The sequence below is a fragment of the Leptonotus elevatus genome, chromosome 4 (genome assembly GCF_054856555.1).
Source record: "Leptonotus elevatus isolate MCC_2025b chromosome 4, RoL_Lele_1.0, whole genome shotgun sequence".
Taxonomy (NCBI): Eukaryota; Metazoa; Chordata; class Actinopteri; order Syngnathiformes; family Syngnathidae; genus Leptonotus; species Leptonotus elevatus.
The window spans coordinates 3,823,459-3,841,868 of NC_141242.1; the positions used below are offsets into that span (position 1 = coordinate 3,823,459).

Below are 18,410 nucleotides of genomic sequence, written 5' to 3' on the forward strand. Positions count from 1 at the left end.
ACAAAGCAGCGACCGTATTAGGGGTGTGCATATAAAAGAAGAGCCAATAAAAGACGATTCAATACGTATCTTGATACTGGGGTGATACGATACGATTCAACGTCGGTTCATTTTGAAGTGGAACGATTTGATTCAGTTGGATACAGCGGGATGACGGTTCGATTCAAAATGGTAACGATATGATTAGGTTGGATTTAGTGGGATTATGGCTCTGTTCAAAATGGTAATTATCCGATTCGGTGGGATTACAGTTCTATTCAAAATGGTAACAATACGATTCGTTGGGTTTTGTAGGATTATGGTTCTGTTCAAAATGGTAATGATCCGATTCGTTGGGATGACGGTTCTATTCAAAATGGTAACGATACGATTCGGTTGGATTTAGTGAGATTACGGTTCTGTGTAAAATGGTCATGATATGATTCGGTGGTATTACGGTTCTATTCAAAATGGTAACGATACGATTCAGTTGGATTTAGTGGGATTATGGTCCTGTTCAAAATGGTAATTATCCAATTCGGTGGGATTACGGTTCTATTCAAAACGGTAACGATACGATTCGGTTGGATTTAGTGGGATTATGGTTCTGTTCAAAATGGTAATGATCCGATTCGGTGGGATGACGGTTCTATTCAAAATGGTAACGATACGATTCGGTTGGATTTAGTGAGATTACGGTTCTGTGTAAAATGGTCATGATATGATTCAGTTGGATTTAGTGGGATTACGGTTCTATTCAAAATGGTGATGATACGATTTGGTTGGATTTAGTGGGATTATGGTACTGTTCAAAATGGTAATTATCCAATTCGGTGGGATTACGGTTTTATTCAAAATGGTAACGATACGATTTGGTTTGATTTAGTGGGACTGCGGTTCTATTCAAAACGGTAACGATACGATTCGGTTGGATTCGGCGGGATTACGGTTCTATTCAAAACGGTAACGATACGATTCGGTTGTATAGTTTCAAATGGCTTTCTTCATACTTCCTGAATCCCTTGTCGTAACTTGGCCAATGGTCGAATCCAGGTTTTTGTTTTTTTGCTTTGCTCCAGGAAATCTATCTATAATTATTGTCATATCAACTATCTTGTGCTACGCTAACCTGCCATCTTCAGTCCGACATCCAAGTGTCCCAACTCCCTTTTTATGCTGCTGTGACAGTGTGAGAAGCCAACAGTCGAGGAACAAGGATGCTAGCACACTAACTGACGACTTAACAGTTTATTGCTAATTTAGCAATTTCACTTATGTGCACTCCCCATGTACAAACGTCACACTGAGACTGGAATCCAAAAATTGGAATTCACTTTTAACGGCCAATTTGCATCTCAATTTGAGTCACCACCAATTCGTGTACAGCCCTATCATGGAAGAAGTCAGGATCAGATGTGGAAATTTACCTCGCAACCACTCCAGAGTGTACCCCGCACCTCATCATCCATAGTGAGCTGGGACAGGCTGCACTGGAAGCGCTACAGAAAGTAAATCTATGCACACAAATATGCAGTGTATCACAAGAAACCGTGCTCCAACCTTCAACTTGAGGTCACCATTTTAGATCTCCGCTTTCAACTTGATCTCACGATGATCTTGATGCCGATAGCATCGGGCTCGGCTAAGACGCTATCAAGGCGACAGCACGTGCGCTCAGACCATGAGGCGCTTCCTGTAACAGAGCCAAGATCCCTCCAACATTTGGGCATGATGGAACACCCGCGCAGTCACCAGGCAAAAACTATACAGGCCGACATGATCTGATAATCCCCAAACACATTTCCAAGATAACGCAGCATAAGCTGCGGCAAACAACCTTTATGGCGCTGAAAAGAAAAGAAATAGAAGCAATATCTCCCCATCATCCATACAGGTCTGCTATCAGGACCGCAGAACTCCAACAATCCAGAAAAAAAGGTGGCAGCTCAGGGACAAACTTTGAAGAAATATGATGCTGTTATGACTCGCCGGGCCCTCGGTTTTTAATAATTGATACAAACATGCACTTTGACACTTTTTCTCTGTCAGCCACGACAAGTCATGAGGTCGACGCATGAAAGAGTAATGACGACGATGGCGTGGCTTTTCGGCAGGGTTCAGTGGATTGGCCCGAAAGCGGCTGCTCCAGCCATGCTGACCGCTAACGCAGGGCCAACATTAGCGTTAGCGATAAGACGCTTTTTTACAGCAAGTGAAGAAATTGTAAAAAGCAGCAAGCCGGTCATCAAAGCGAGCCAAGTTGATGATTCGCGACCCGTTTAACACCATCAACGTTTTGTGTGAGGCATGCTGAAGACCTGTAAAGCCTACATATGCAAAGAATTTTAAGATAACCTGGGTTTATTTTAAATGTTACGTATAGATTTTGTTGAATTATTAACATTGTTTTTCAGTTTCAATTTATATTTTAGCCGTTTTGGATTTAGTTATAGCTGTGTAGCTCAATGAATAGTATTGTCTATTGTATTCTTAGCTGTCTCTCTCGTCTGAGAAAAGAAGGGCAACAAGTTTCTTTTCCACTATTATCTAAGAGGGAGTAGAGTTTGTATCAGTCTCAGTCGGTCGAGTCCAAGGACAGGCTGATTTATTATTGTTTAGGTCTAATCTGATTTGTATGCCTGGGAACTTCTGCCTTTTTGTGCTCATGGGAGGGGAGGGACTTTTCAATAAAAAACGGTGTGCAGGAGAAGGAGGGACACACAATCTGAACCGAACACGGCTTGGGTGTCTTCATTTTGTGTGACCAGAAGCTTCTGATAATGATACCTTTGCAAAGGGACTTCTTCACCAGAATCTCACCATTCAGTTAATTGAACACGCAAAGAGTAGAATACAAATATTGTCTACTCTAACAATTTCAAGTATCAAAATTGTATAATGGGGGATACTGGTGACTTAGCTAAACTCTTTGTTGATACTGTATGTCTGTTTAGCTATATTTCATGGAGATTGTAGTAATATTTGAACGGTTAGCTCTAAACCAAGCTAGCTGACGGCTAATGTACTCCGGGCCAGTTTGACAAACTTCCCTGCGGTAAAAGTTGTAACATTGAAAACAAAAAGACCATCCGACTGCTAACACTAACACACAAAGTTAAGACACAGCAAATGGGAGCTAGCATGAGTTAGCATGCGTGTTCATTTGGGATTTGTATCCAGGAGCATGGAGGACAAAAAGTAAACGTGGAAGTACAACAAAAGTGGAGATTGTGGAGAACAATGCTGTAGTGGAAAAGGGGCATTAATTAGTTGTTTGATTTATTTGAAATATCTTGTGGGGAAAAATAGGAGCAAATAGTTGCTTGCTGAACTTGTTTTGGGACTCTTGTCCTCAAAAAGGCACCTCAAGATGAAGGCTTTGCTATGCTGTTTTTTTTTTTTTTTTCAAGAGGAATACACAAGAGCCAATGTTGTTTAGTTGGGAAAAAAATAAATAAATAAAAAATAAACCTTTGAGGAAATATTTAGTTTGGATAAACAAACATAAGCTCTATAAAATTTCAAGGTCATAAAGCAACAAGCAGCACAAAGTCAGCAAAGGCAATTTATTTAGCTTGGTTTGAAGCTCCTCAATGATCTGTAGTACGCTCTGACCTTAATAACACAAAAGGTCAAATGTCTGCTTAACCCCTTTTGTGATTACAGTAAATATCAGAAGGGAACAGAAGGAATGAGTTCCATGTTTATTTGTATTTTTTTTGCAAGTCCTACACATCGGCAGCCTTAAAAAGAAACTCTATTTTTATTAATGAAACCATTCCATTCACTTTCAGACATAATATAACAAGCCTCAGTACTGCAATAGAAATAAAATGTCTGATTCAACTCTGAATAAAGTCTTCTGTCGATTGTAAGCGGCACAAAATGTATCGTGATCCATTCTGCTTTTATAGATATCATATTCAAATGGAAAAAATTAGCAACTTGAACTGATGTACTTGTTAGGAAATGACATCCGAGACCTGATTTGGGGGAATGTACATATTTATTTTGGTGCCCTGTGAGATGCTTCTAATTGGCTCAATAAAGGAAACACTTAATTAATTGTTAATTGTATGTATTGTATTCAATATTCAGACCGCAATTAATTTGCAAGAGTGCTTTAAATAAGACCACGGAGGCACGGCCAGTCCATAGAAGACGGCTTGCAGTTGTGTTGCAGGGCGCCGACATGACGGCTGGCATGTCTGAGGTATTGCATTGCACACTTGACATGCAGTCCCAGTGGGGAGCTGCTGTGTCATCCTCTGGCCTGGGGGCTTGAAAGCAGGCTGGGCCGTCTTTGATATGCACTATTCAGACTCTGATATCGGTACAGTAGTTCAAATTCAAGATTTTTCAAGACCTTTAAAAAGCAATGCCGATCTCGAATTCGAGACAATACGCCCTCAATATTATGTCAAAATATTTAATTTAATTTTTTTAATACTTTTTTTTTTTAAACCACCACAAACAAATAAATCTTGGTGGTTTAAACTCTTTTTAGTTGACTTAAAGGTATTTTTATTTGTTTATTGTGGATAATTAAAAATATTATCATTTAACCTCCAGTGGGACTATTCTGGTTTCCCGCCAATCGCATGACAAAATGGACAAAATATTTAAAAAAAAAAAAGTTTTTTAAACAATGACTGATCGCCGGATTACAAGATGAAGCAATATATCCATTTAAAAAACATTTACTCTTTAGTCGACTGCTGCCGCCGGATAGCAAAAACACGTTTAATTGACGGCAATTAAAATGCACGGAAAAACAAAAAAACTAACAAAATCTTCAAAAAAACGCTGGTAATCATTAAATATATATAACATTGACCATCGTGACTTTTTCCTTCTACTTTCTAATGTGGCTACAACTTAACAGTGTATTAGACCACGTGGGACTACACTGCCCCTCAGTGGCCAAACCGGGTACAACATGAACAGCGCTCCAAATAAAGGCAAACACAAACAAAGGCAAGAAAGTATAAAATAATTTAAATAAAATCGATTTTGGGACATTTAAAATCGATTTTGAATCATACTCAATGAGAATCGCGATTCTTATGAGAATCGATTTTTGGGCACACCCCTTCTGTCAATGCTCTTGGGCGGAAAGTTGACGGATAAACGCTAGTTTTTGCCCTCCTCGCCATTATAGTCCATTAACGCTGCGCCACTACTTTCCTGCCGCAGGGGGGCGTACACCGGCTAACCAACCATCCGTCCATTGACTTCTGCTATCCTACTGGAGCCCATCCATGGTATACCAGGGTGCATATCGACAAACGACAACTCACAGTCCTACTAATGAGCAATTAATGAGTCTTCAGTTAACCTTACAAGCACTTATGTAGGAGGAAGAAACTAGCATACCCAGTACATGCAAATTCTGAGACCAAATCTAAAAATCTAAACCGTACACAGACAAAAAGAAAAGTAATGAACGCTTCTAATAATTTCTAATTAGGCACTGAGGGGGGCACCAGTGCAGGCAGCGTGCAGTACGGATGATGCTTTGTACATTAATTTACTTGGACATTCCCTTCCCATTTAGTCAGAAGTCCGCTGAGTATTTACCAAGCATAAATGTCATCTGGCAGTATAAATATGCATGACTCGCTGCGTCTTTGATAAATGATGCTCAGGACACGCAACGCCACTGCCGCTGCCGCTGCACACGCTCCACATCCACTTGTACCTTTAAAAAAGAAATACATATTTAAGTGGGGGGATAGCCAATTAAGTTTTACCCAAGATGACTTGAGCTCTTTTGAAGTCATGTGAAGAAAGAGAATGAATGACAGGGCGTGAATACGGGGGAGCGCGAGTGCAAAACACCTGAGGGGCTTTTCGGGGTCTCCCAGGTCGCAGTCACATTCGGGCGTCACTCAGCATTACCAGTCAGCCACAATTAGTGTGAGACACACACACACGCCAATGTGCGGTCAATCTCATTATGGGATGGATGCTGAAACGGAGAAGGGGGATCCAATCAGGATGGTGCAGACCAGTAAAAGGAAAATCAAATTGGTTGCGCGTTTTTGCTTTATTGGTATGTTTGCGCGTGTGCGGCCCAAGGTTATTTTAGTTAACGAAAACTAAAATAAATAAAAAACAATTTGGTTAATTAAATAAAACAAAAACTTTTTAAAAACCTCTTTTTAAAAAACTAAAACTAACAGAAACTAAATGTTCTGTAACTAAAACGAACTACAATTATAAGGGGAAATGTCCTTAATTTTAGTCTTTGGTAATTAATTTAATGCATGAGCCTTTGGGGATGATTTTAAAGTATATTTATTTTGATATTAACTGGAATAAATACAGAAGTGCAGTCAATAGGAATGCACTTTCAGATGACGCTGAAATGCAACGCAATGTAAGAAATGAGTTACTTTTTTCATTTTATCTTGGTGTTTATTAAATATTGCGCCCATGTAATACCCATTGTCTTAAAACTAAAACTAATACTGAAATGAACTAAAACTAAGCATTTTGAAATAACTCAACTCTAAAACAAATAAAAACTAACAGAACCACCCTGAAAACTAATTAAAACTATCTAAATGTAATAAACAAAACTCAAAATTAAATAAAAACTAACTAAAATGAAAATTCCAAAACTATAATAACCCTGGTGCGGAACGCTTGGAATTGACTGACGGTACGAACATTTGCCTTCTGTGATTGGTTGTGGTAGATCAACTGAAGATTTTTTGGTGTGCTAATAAAACCAGGGCAAATTTTCTGACCTTGCAGACAGCAGCCTCTTTCAAAGGGGCGGTCCCAGCTCATGCAAATGAACCACAGCACATCCCAGCTCCTCGTTACCTGGAAGACAAAATCCATGATTTGTATTCAGGAACTCTTGTTTTTTCAAGTTTTACAAAAATATCCGTGGATTGAAAGTAGAACAACACTGAGGTAAGTCCTTTGTCAATCAATAAGATGCCAAACCACTTTCAAGTAACGTTGAGTCCAAGGATTTTAAATTGATCGGCAATGTTGACAAATGACCACTAGTCAAAAATCAATATTATTTATTTTCTATCTATATTTACTGTTTGCTTTTGTTTTTTTGCTGCATCATTTGATTTTCAGTAATAAATCGTTTGAGTTTTGAGCCTCCAAACCAATAAATCATGCCGGTTGGCCCAAGAGGACTTGCCTTTATTTGGAGGGCAATTCAGCTAACTGACAATTCCAGATATAATAGAACCATCTCAGACCAACAAATCAAACAAAAATAACTATAATGACCACGAAGGAAAAGTCGCCAAGGTCTAATTCACTTCAATCAGCACAGTTTGGAACTTGAAAGGCTTCATCATGGATGACCACATTGTTTCCACACCATAAATTTAACCACGAGCACTATCGAAGCATATTTATCAGAAATTCAGGCTAAACACAGATAATAATGTTCAGCTGTCGGCAAAGTTTCTCATGAAACAATTGCTTTCATTAACGCGGTTATACTTTGCAAAGATGTACAAAATGGAAGCTGAATGAAGTAACCGCAATATTAGAAACAGCTCTCAGTAGATTAATGTGTCATTAAAGAGTGTAAAGTGAAGGTTGAAATTTGTTTATGAGTAAAGTACATTTTTCCTTTATTTTGAAGCCTAAATAAAACGGGGCCAAGTGACACACTCGGTCCTTGGCAACATTTTGTTAGCCGGATAAATAGCGATGTCTAAACCCTGCAAATGCATCCTCCCTTTAGATTGCTCGCATATGTGCATGCTTTAGATCGCCTCGTTGTGCGCCACGAGTGCACGCACATCACAGAGAAAAGGCGGAAGGAAGAAAAAAAAAAAATCAGCCTTGACAACCATTGTGGGGACCGGGGCTACGGACTTTAGAGAGCCTTGTTGTCTGCTGCGAGTGCACACAAGAAGAAAAGCAAGACGCAAGAGTGAAGGAAAAAATAACCAGTGTACAGACATGGGCTTTGCTTTAGAGTGCCTCGTTGTTGCAGCGGTTGGTGGCTCAAACAGCGAGCATTTTTTATCTTATTAAAACTCATTCACTGCCATTGACGGCTATAGACGTCAAAAATTAATTTGAACTATTTCTATTAGTTTAACATTTGTTTCCACTTTTGTTAACAAGAGTGTGAAAACCTAGATTTTTTTTATTGAACATTTAGAACAGATATAAAATGTGTGATTAATTGTGAGGTAACTAATGAAGTCATGCGATTAATTCCATTTAAAATTTTAAATTGCCTGACGCCCCTAATTTTAAATAATAGTTTTTTTTAATTGCGTCAGGCGATTAATTTTTTCATTGTAATTAATCGCATGACTTCAATAATTAACTCACAATTAATCGATAATTTTATATCAGTTCTAAATGTACTTTTTTTTTTTTTTAGGTTTTCATACTCTTATTAACAAAAGTGGAAAAAGTGTTAAACTAATAGAACTAGTTCAAATGAATTTTTGACATCTATCGCCGTCAATGGCAGTGAATGAGTTAATTGCAGTTTTTCTGTCCGTTTCACCATCGAGAGCAGACGTGCAAAACATTCTCTATGGCAAGAGCTCCATGCCACATTTTCATGTGCTTCCATAAGGCCAGAATGCCTGCATTAATTGCCTGATTGAAATAAGACACGCTGTGATGGACAGCCACATTTCGTCACGCTCTCGCTCGCTCCCCACCGCGTCTCCGCCTGCTGTAGAAAAACCTTGCAGGCGTTTTATTTGAATTTAAGATCTCTGCAAGCAGGCAAATAACCCGCTAAGTTATGGCTCCGACCTCCTGCAGCGAGCCGCCTCACTTGTTTACATGAACTCCACAAGCCCCAATCAAGTACGAGCACTTTGATTTCCCATGAGGCTTTTATGGCAGGTAAGGAAGGAGTTGCTGCCTGCACGAAGGTCACAGCAACAAAGATTTAGAAAACCAGAAGGCCGTACTTTGACTTCTTGTAACATTTTGCCACTCCAATCAGGAATTCGGTGAAAGCAGATCTTCTGTTGTGCCTGTTTGTGGAAATATATTTTGTGTTAAAGGAGCTTTTACGAGCCACCAGGTGCACTTGAACAAATAAAGGCCTTGACCCAAATAGACGCCTCCCATTTTCCTGTAAGAAGGAACAATGTAACAACCAGTTCCTAGAAGCAAGACATTAGCACCAAAATGTAGACAGCTCAATTACTTTCTTTTAAAAATTCATATTTCCTTGTTCATTTTAGTTTACGCAATTCCTCTTCCATGCCGTCCTTACAGAAACTCACCTCAAGGAATGAATTCATGTATGGTAGTCAGGTTTCTAAATTCACAGAGTGGCAGCACCTCTCAAAAGCTGCCCTTTGCTGAAGGTCCGTTCGTTAGACTTTTTAATCTCGGCCACCCTGTCAGCAAGGCAGTTTAATTATGACTGATATGGTTGAGGGTGTGTGCGGGGAGGGGGGTGAGAGCGAGGGGGGGGGGTCAGGTTTTTCAATTAAAAAGCCAGTCTGATGAACGTGTGCTGAGCGCCTTTCCAGACTGCAAGCGTCTGTTGAAAGAAAGTCATGTTAATTTGGCTTTAAGGTTGCCTTTAATCCGCCTATAAGACTTTCCCACACTTGCTTGAATGACCCAACATCTTCTGCTTGTGTGTCAAGATAAGACACATTTACATTTTGCTAGCCTTATAGCCTTCTCAACTCAACTTTATTTATAAAGCACTTTGAAACAGTACAAAGTCGCTGTACATGGAACAGAAATCAGACCTGCAGTAAAGATAAGAAAAACAAGAACAACAAAACAAACATTACAAGTAAATAATGTTTACAACGTTGATTAATTAATAACAAGAAGTAGGTAAGTGAATAAGTAAATAAATAAAATGAATTCATAACACACAATACAGAGACACCACAAAGCACTGAGACAATGCTAAGTCTCATGGTGAGCCAAAAGCCAAAAAAGACGACGGAAAACAAGTATTCTACGCAAGCTAACTAAGCTAAGCTAACGTTGCTACATGCGGCAGTCATTTAAATTTGAACGTTTTCCCATCTTAAATTAGATTTTAGGCAAAAAAAAACAACAACACAAAAATATAAAAGTTTTGTTTAGTAAATATTAACCAATTGTATTTATTATTGTTAGTGTCGAATAAGCATGAGCATAGCAATTAGCAGCTAAAGAGAAGTTCAGCGCATTGAAATCACCCCAAAGAAATGTCTTGACAAGAATATGTTCTATGCAGCCCCACTAGTCTAAATACGGTATTCTGTTCAATATTGTGTTAGTGGAATATGAGTTAAGCAACAAAATGCAGCCGTTTTTATCAGTATCAGAAGGCGGGCGGCCATTTTGCCACTTGCTGTTAACTGAAGATGACATCACAGTTGCTCAGGGCTCAGGCAACGACCAATCACAACTCACCTGTTTTCTGAAGCTGAGCTGTGATTGGTTGCTGCCTGAGACCTGAGCAACTGTGATGTCATTTTCACTCGACAGCAAGTGGCAAAATGGCCGCCCCCCTGAGATGGATAAAAACGGCTGGATTTTGCGTCACAATTCATATTCCACAAATGTAATATTAACCACAATGTTTAAACTAGTGAGGTCACATATAACATCAAAATGAGCATCCAATGTCTCAATTATAAGTATCAATCTTTTAAAGAGTGAAAACAGCTGGCCTGACATTCTTTAAACAGCGCTGTCGTCTTTAGATGAAATATTTGGGTGGGAAAAAAATACTATTTTCACTCTGTTAGTGCAAATTATGTTTTTCACACAAATGCTGCTTCAACAAGGTTTTACAGGAGGATGGTCACATTTCAGTCCGAAAGAATGCTCAAATGAATGCTTGCAAAAGCATCCGCTGCATACAAGCAAGCGGGATTACGTTGGCTCATGCAACCACATTTGGTAGTTAACAAGGATTTGTGCATTAGAGGTTAATTTGAAATTGTGTTTGAGGTTGTGTGTAATGTTTCGCCAAGGGAAATAAGCAAAGCCTAAGTTTCTTCCGGATTAGTCAAAGTGGATTTAAGTGGCGAGCAAACAATAGCACACTTTAATGCCCTTCATTAGACAAAAGGCATCTGGATGTAAACATGACCATCCAGGGAAAATAGCAGCCATTTGGGCTAATTTTATCATTTTTAGACTATTAGCGCTGATGTTGGTGGGCGCCTCGTGAGGTCTGTGGGATTTTCCGGGAATCGTTGGCCAACCAGCCCCCACTTGCCCAAATTGACTTTCTTAGTACTTGTTGAGGTCAGGGCGGCGTAATGCGTGGTTGATCCCCGTCACTAATTACACGCCACATGGAGTTGTTATTGTTTGCTAATTGCTTGCTGAGAGATGCTGAAGGCGCTTTGTTTCCCCTCAGAGCTTTTTAGATCCGTGTTGGTCAACGCTGGTAGCCTACAATGTTCATAACAGTAATGAATCATTTTGTACAGTTATGTGTATTCATTGGATGGAGAAAAATGCATGTCTAGATAATTAGCTAGCTAGCCAGATGGTGCTAAAGCAATGTTGCTATGAGGTAACTGGCTGAGCACAAAAACAGCCAAATGGGGAGATTTTTTTTAAATTATTTTATTTATTATTTATTTATTTTGGGTGGGGGTTCTCCATTAAAATCTCACCTTTCCACCGTTTTTGTGCTCAGGCATAGCCCGTTGAACAGAAAGGAGGAGCTTCCTGTAGTCAGGACATAGCTTTGTCTACTAGAAATGTGTGCTTTGCCGCCATTTTCTGAAAGACATCATCAATTATAGGGGTGTGCCAAAAAAATCGATTCTCATTTAGTACGATTCATAATCGATTTTGAATATCCCAAAATCGATTTTATTTAAATTATTTTATACTATCTTGCCTTTATCTGTGTGTGCTTTTATTTGGTGCGCTGTTCATGTTGTACCCGGTTTGGTCACTGAGGGGCAGTGTGGTTCCACGCTGTCTAATACACTGTTAAGTTGTAGCCACATTAGAGAGTAGAAGCAAAAAGTCACAATCAAGTTATTCCAATAACTTCCAATTTTTTCAGCGTGGAGCCGTTCTTTTGAGTGATAAAAGTGCCGCGAGTAGCGCGCTAATTAGCATTAGCGAGTCAGACTGGAGTAGATCATTACAATTCCTTGCACATCTATAGATTGAAGCAAAAATCTGTGTCAATCAAATCATTTAGGAAAAAAAATCGGCCCCAACCAAAAATCGATTCCGAATCGGATCGCAGGCTCAAAAAAATCGAAATCGAATCGAATCGTGAAACATTCAAAGATTCCCACCCCTAACGAATACAGCATAGTATACACCATCAAGACTAAAGCAGCTTATACATGACATCATTTAAGTACACCCGGCCACACCTCAAGCATGAAAGGACAAGCAGGCTTTTAACGGCAGCCTTCCTACCATTTCTGGTGAGTTATGATATAATTAGTGTGTCTGTATGAAATATTTCATGCATAATTTACGCGTAATGACTCAGTCACACTACAGTATGTGCACTATGCGGCCCAGTAGAGCAATAAAAGCCAGAATTCACTTCTACCCAGGTACATTTGTTGGTTTATTTCAAACATTTAAGAACTTGTTTATTGCATTATTTTCTTTTTATGCAGACAAACTTCATTATTTTTCTGCTCGCGCTTATTTACCAATTCAAATTGAAAATGAAAAAACACTAAGGGAATGTAAATGACTTGTTTTCCCCCCAACCAGCATCTTAAAACAAATGTGAGTTATGGTTTGTGCACCACTTAATGAAAAGCCAAACTTGTAAGCACAGCAGTGACAGACGCGTCTTTGAGCGGACGCTTGGACTCCCAAATAATCAACGTCGGCGTATGCAAACAACTTGCACATCTTTGCAAAGCTGAACTATGCTGACCCATGAATGCAAAGTTTGAGTGAGTGCCGTTCTAATTTGCATTCAAATCAGCAGGATCCGATTCCTGATGAGCATTTCGTCACCCGGTTTCGACCAGCTCGCTTTTGGACGACTTGAGCAAAATGTGAAGACAGTACATTTAAACGATACATGATAAGTGAAGCCTAGAAAGACTTTCTTTTCTTTCTTTTTTTTTTACTACGAGTAGTATGCTCACTAAAATCCATAAAGACTTCTTTTTTTTTTACATAATTGTTTATGATAAGTCAAAAAGGCTGTCTTTAGTTAAGCTTTTAAAGAAAAACAAATCTTAATTGGCAAAAGCTGTCATTTTTATATTAAGCGTGGTTTGTCAGTAATCAGTAACTAAGTTACTTCTAGAAACCAGTATTGTAACTTAATTACTTTTTCAAAGCAAGTGTGACAGTCATTGTTAATTATCTCCACACAATAAAATACTGTTCTTTACTCATGGAAGAGAGCTACAATTCTAACGTATATAGCCATTAATTATCAACCCTCATTTATTTTGTATTCTTAGAAATGGCAGCACGTTAAAAATACTGACTTACTTACTACAGTCTTTGCACTTTATAGTTAGACACCCTTGGCCCTAATTAAACGTGAAAAACGTGAATTATTGAATTAATTTCTTCCTTGTTGTCATGTCCATATTTTAAATTACTCACTAAGGGACTACGAACGTAACTTTGCTATAAGCTAGTATGCTAACAATGGCAAATTTACACAGGTGTTGTATCTGCGTTAATAAATGTGAATTGGGCATTTTAAATGAATAAAATTAATCACACGAGTCCAAAATGTCTTTTTAAAACAGAATCACCACTTTGAAGTGGTAGTGGTAACTCCATTTGGGAGAGTTTAAAAATGTCCCTTTTACTTACTTTGCTAGTCATAGATTGAAAGCTTAGCTCGTCTGAGAGTCTCCAGAATCTCTGTTAAACTTTTTATCATGCAAAGACATTAATATGTATTGGTAATTTTATGGAACCAAATGCTGGCCTACTGGAAATAGACCACTGAGACATTTGCATGCTGCCAATTCTAATCCTTTAGAATATATTTTCTGGGCACAATTGAACATCTGTACAGTCCAAAATGCAATCAAATGAAAAACGTTAAGTGTAGTGTATGAATTGTTTTATATGTTAATTGTCTGCACATGTATTAAAAAGATGGATTAATCCAGGGGTCTGCAACCTGTCCCTCATGTGGCTCCGTGTGGATCTCTAAAAAAATATATATATATATATATATATTTTTTAATGTATTTATTTGTACTTTTTTGATAAATTATTCTTTAAATGAATTAATAATTAATTAAAAAATAATAATAATAAAATATTCAAAAAATGCCAGTCCCAATTTTTTTAAGTGTTTGAAGAAAGATAAAAAGCAAATGATAAATTTTATAAAAATATATATATAACGTATCTAAAAAAAATACCATAAAGGGTTCACAAAATTGCCCAAAATGTCAGAGAAGTAAATAAAACGGCAGAAGACATTCAAAAAACAAAAGAAGAAATCCCCCAAATTACCATAAAATGTCCACAAAATTGGCAAAAATGTAAGAAAATTGCTAGCAAAAAGCCATAAAATGGCCAAAAAAGAAGACGAGAAGCAGAAAATAAAATTGCAGAAACTGTATGAAATTTGACAGAAAGGCAGAAAAGTCGAAAAATGTATGAAAAAGGAAGTATGAACAATTCTCAAAACGGAAGACAAAAGATAGAAGAAAATGAATCTCAAAGTATTGAATGCTGCATATTTTTCTGTTATTGTCCAACTGTTGGGCCCTCAGTACATTAGACTAACACGCTGTTTCCTTCATCACACAATGTTCAAAAGTTTTGCGGCTCCAGACAGATTTTTGGTTATTTATTCGGCCTAAAATGACACTTTTGACAAAAAAGGTTGCTGACCCCTGGACTAATTCATTGCACGAGAAGGGAGGGGGAGCACTTGAAACAATGATAAAAGATGAAATATTTGGATGTGTTTTCAAGTGCATAAATTAAGTCTAAACAATCATTGTTTTTAACTGAAGCAAACTTTATGAATCCATTTTGATGAGATGTTTGGGGTAACCCTGTAAATCTCGGGGCCTGCGCTTGCCTAATTGCAAGTCCGCCCCTGGTACCAGCACTCTGCACGACGGTGATGAAAATGTAATTAAATCTCACAAAAGTGATGTTTTGCTTTGACATCGGCATGCTTGACTATTAACGCTCAACTGTGTTAATTTTTAAATTAAACCTCACATTGCATTATGGAGGCAAAACGCAATTGTAGTTTTGTGGGAGCGAGATGAATTAAAAACACAATCCGATTACAATAACATGCCTTGTGGTGACTATACGTACTCTGCGTCGGGTTATGTAGAGCGTGCACATCAACATGCAGTCTTTCCGAAGAAGGATTCACGTTTAGTACGCAGACGTGCGCGTGCGTTTGCGTGGGCGAGCACGATCTCCCAGTCACGTTGCAGTGCTAACAAGAGTGACATTTTTCTCTCCTCATCATGACATTTGATCACAGGCATTTCTTTGACCTGCAGCCCGCCGCCCAGGGGCCGCAGAATAAGGCCGCCAGGGGACGAGGTGGACGCCGCCACCAATTTGGGGAGCGGATGAATGAAAGGCATCCTAATTGCAACCCTACGTGTTGCTAGGCAGGTTGGCTCGAGTAAATATGCCGACCTGCTCCAATTTCAATATGCAGTGCACTGGAATTTTGTAAATGTCATATGCAGTGGCATCTCTCACAAATGCTAAAAAATAATAATAATAATACATTTTGCAGGAAAAAACTCAGCGCATCTCAGGGGACCTCGTTCTAGCCAAAGCATGAACTATTTGTTCGCATTTTGTCAAAGTATCCATTGAAGGTTATTGTGACAAAAGTGGGCTGAAAGCTTGCATCGGTTAGGGTAAGGGTTTCAAATTTGGGTTTAAAGGCAATGCTAGAGTGTCAAACTAGGGTTCCAAGCTAGTGTGTTCAAATTAGGGTGTCAAATGTTGGTTGTAAATGAGGGTTAGGGTTTCATACTAGGGTTGAAGGTGCGTGTAGATGTTCAAATTTGGCTTTGAATAAGGGTTAAGACAACGTTAGGGTTTCAAAAATGGAGTTTGAATCCTGGGTAAGGGTGTCAAAATTAAGGTTCCAAAGCCAGGGTTTTTGTTTTAAACAAGTGTTATGGTTTCAAGTGAGATTTGAAGGCAGGAGTTAGGGTTTCGATGTGGATTTAAAGTCAGTGTTACAGTCTCAGATTATAGTTCCAAACCAGTCTTAGGGTTTCAAATTTGGGTTTGAAGCCAAGGTTGGGGTTCCTAAGCCTGGTGTAGGGTTTCAAGTTTGGGTTTGAAGATATGCTTATAGTTTCAAATATGGTTTTCAAACATGGGTTAGGGGCATTAAATGAGGGTTTCAAACGAGTACGTTTACAGTTTCAACATAGATTTAAAGCCAAAGTTAAGTAAGTGTCAAATTAGGGTTGGAAACCAAGGGTTTCAATTTTTTTTTTTCTAATGTGACCAGGCTAGGGTGTCACATTATGTTTTTAGTAGTAATGTTTTCAAGAATGGGTTAAGGTTTAAAGCCAAACGGTCTCAATTTAGTGTGCCAAAATAGTATGATGGATGATTTTCAATTCAGGATAAGATCCGTATAAAAGAAGGTTTTTTTTTTATCTTACACTTGACAAATATTCCAGTTTTTTTGTTTTTTTTAAACAACAACTTTACACTAAAACTAATTAAAAAATTACTAAAATTAAGTGGTTTAAAAAAACTTATATAAACTAACAAATTATTATTATTATTATTTTTTAAAGTCATATTGAAATGAAAAAGAACTATAATGACAAATCCAAAACTATTGACAACGGTTTGAGGCCAAGGTCCGGGTTTCAAGGCTCGGCAATAGAAGTAGGAACAGCAGATTCCGATGAGCAACTCGAAGGCGAATTGAAATCAAGCAAAAGGGATGCCTCGAAGCAGGAAGGCCGAGGGGATCTGGGGATTTCCGCATGCCCACAGAAGAGCTTCTGCATTTCAGGCCTTTGTGCCATTTGAATCACTGCGGGTTCCCACAGCCTCGGGCCATGCCACATAAAGCCCAGACAGCTGCTGGATTTTCCACATTACTGCCATGGAATTGAATTAATACGACGGCGGTGCATGTTGTGGCCGTCATCATGCAGCATCCGCGGGGGTTTGCTCTCGCAGGTCGCCGGCCACCTGTCTCCTTTCCTGCTCATTGTTATGAGGGACATTAGCCGGCATGAGCCATGCAAGGCATACTGCATGAAGACTAGCATCATCATTAGCGCACAAGCTCGCCATGCTACATTATGTTTTGGGGGGCATTGAAATCTCACATGACTGTAGAATTTTTATTTCCTTTGGTAAACAAAGGTTCTGAATGTAGTGGCCAAGCTTATAATAGTTTTTTATAGTTTTTTCCCCCTGTCGAGTTTTGTTTTGTTTTTCAAATTGAGCCACTTTTAATTAGCTTTCAGAGCGGGTTTGCTAGTATTTTTTTATTATTATTATTTATTTGCCATTAGTTGTTTTTTTTTAAGAAAATGTTTGTTTTAGTTTAGTTATAGTTTTAGAGTTAGGTTGTTTTTTTGGGTGTATTTATCGTGTGTAAGGTTTAAAAAATAAAAATAAAAAATGGTAGTAATCACTGTATTATGTTCCCAATAAATATTAGATATATTCAGCCACCAGCCGCATCAATCCCGTGTGAGTCTGACTGGCAATAAACAGTTCAAAGCCTATAGATATGCTAGCTATCTTGCTAGATAATGCTAGCTAGCTAGGGCTAGCATAGATAATGCTAGCTAGCTAGGGCTAGCATAGATAGATAGATAGATAGATAGATAGATAGATAGATAGATAGATAGATAGATAGATAGATAGATAGATAGATAGATAGATAGATAGATAGATAGATAGATAGATAGATAGATAGATAGATATGCTAGCTAGCCAGGTCACTCGTATCTCAAAGCACCACTGTATTAAATGATTTTTGCAAGTGACATATACCATGTCACACTCTTAAACGACATTGCACTCTAGATATGAAATAATCTTCAGGTCATAAAGCTTTAGTAGCAAACTTGTTTTAAATGGCGTGACATAAGAGTGAAGGCAGAGATGACATACGTTTAGGACATCATCTCCAAGTCATAAACCTTTACTAGCAAGCCTGCTCTTAAGATGACGGCACATCGAATCAAAGGTTCAAGATGGTCAATGGGTTCATTTAAATCCCAATTCAAACTCCTGAACAGATAGCGGCAGTAATGCACTAAAACAGGTCTTAAGTTTTGTGTCCTTGTTCCTATACCATGTGATGCGATTCCTTTTTGGTTGTGAGTGAAGCAACTTTCAAATGCACAGTAGTACGTATTCATGCAACAAACTGAATGGGCATAAAAGAAACTCGTCCAGTATAATGAAATCAAAAAGAACCAAGATGGTGTTTGGCCATGCAGTGAATACAAGCACATTCGACAACCATGAACTGCTAAAAGCTT

At 38.4% G+C, this 18,410-nt stretch overlaps 1 long non-coding RNA gene across 2 annotated transcripts in view; it reads right to left on the bottom strand.

The window, feature by feature from the left end:
- Positions 1-4,860: 4,860 nt before the first annotated feature.
- Positions 4,861-18,410, bottom strand: part of LOC147175036 (uncharacterized) — a 74,986-nt gene continuing 61,436 nt past the window's right edge. For both annotated transcript variants that reach the window (XR_015094681.1, XR_015094680.1), the window contains exons 4-6: positions 6,735-6,813; positions 5,821-5,950; positions 4,861-5,680 (exon numbers count right to left, since the gene is read on the bottom strand). This is a non-coding gene — a long non-coding RNA (uncharacterized LOC147175036). The remainder of the gene's footprint in view (positions 5,681-5,820; positions 5,951-6,734; positions 6,814-18,410) is intronic.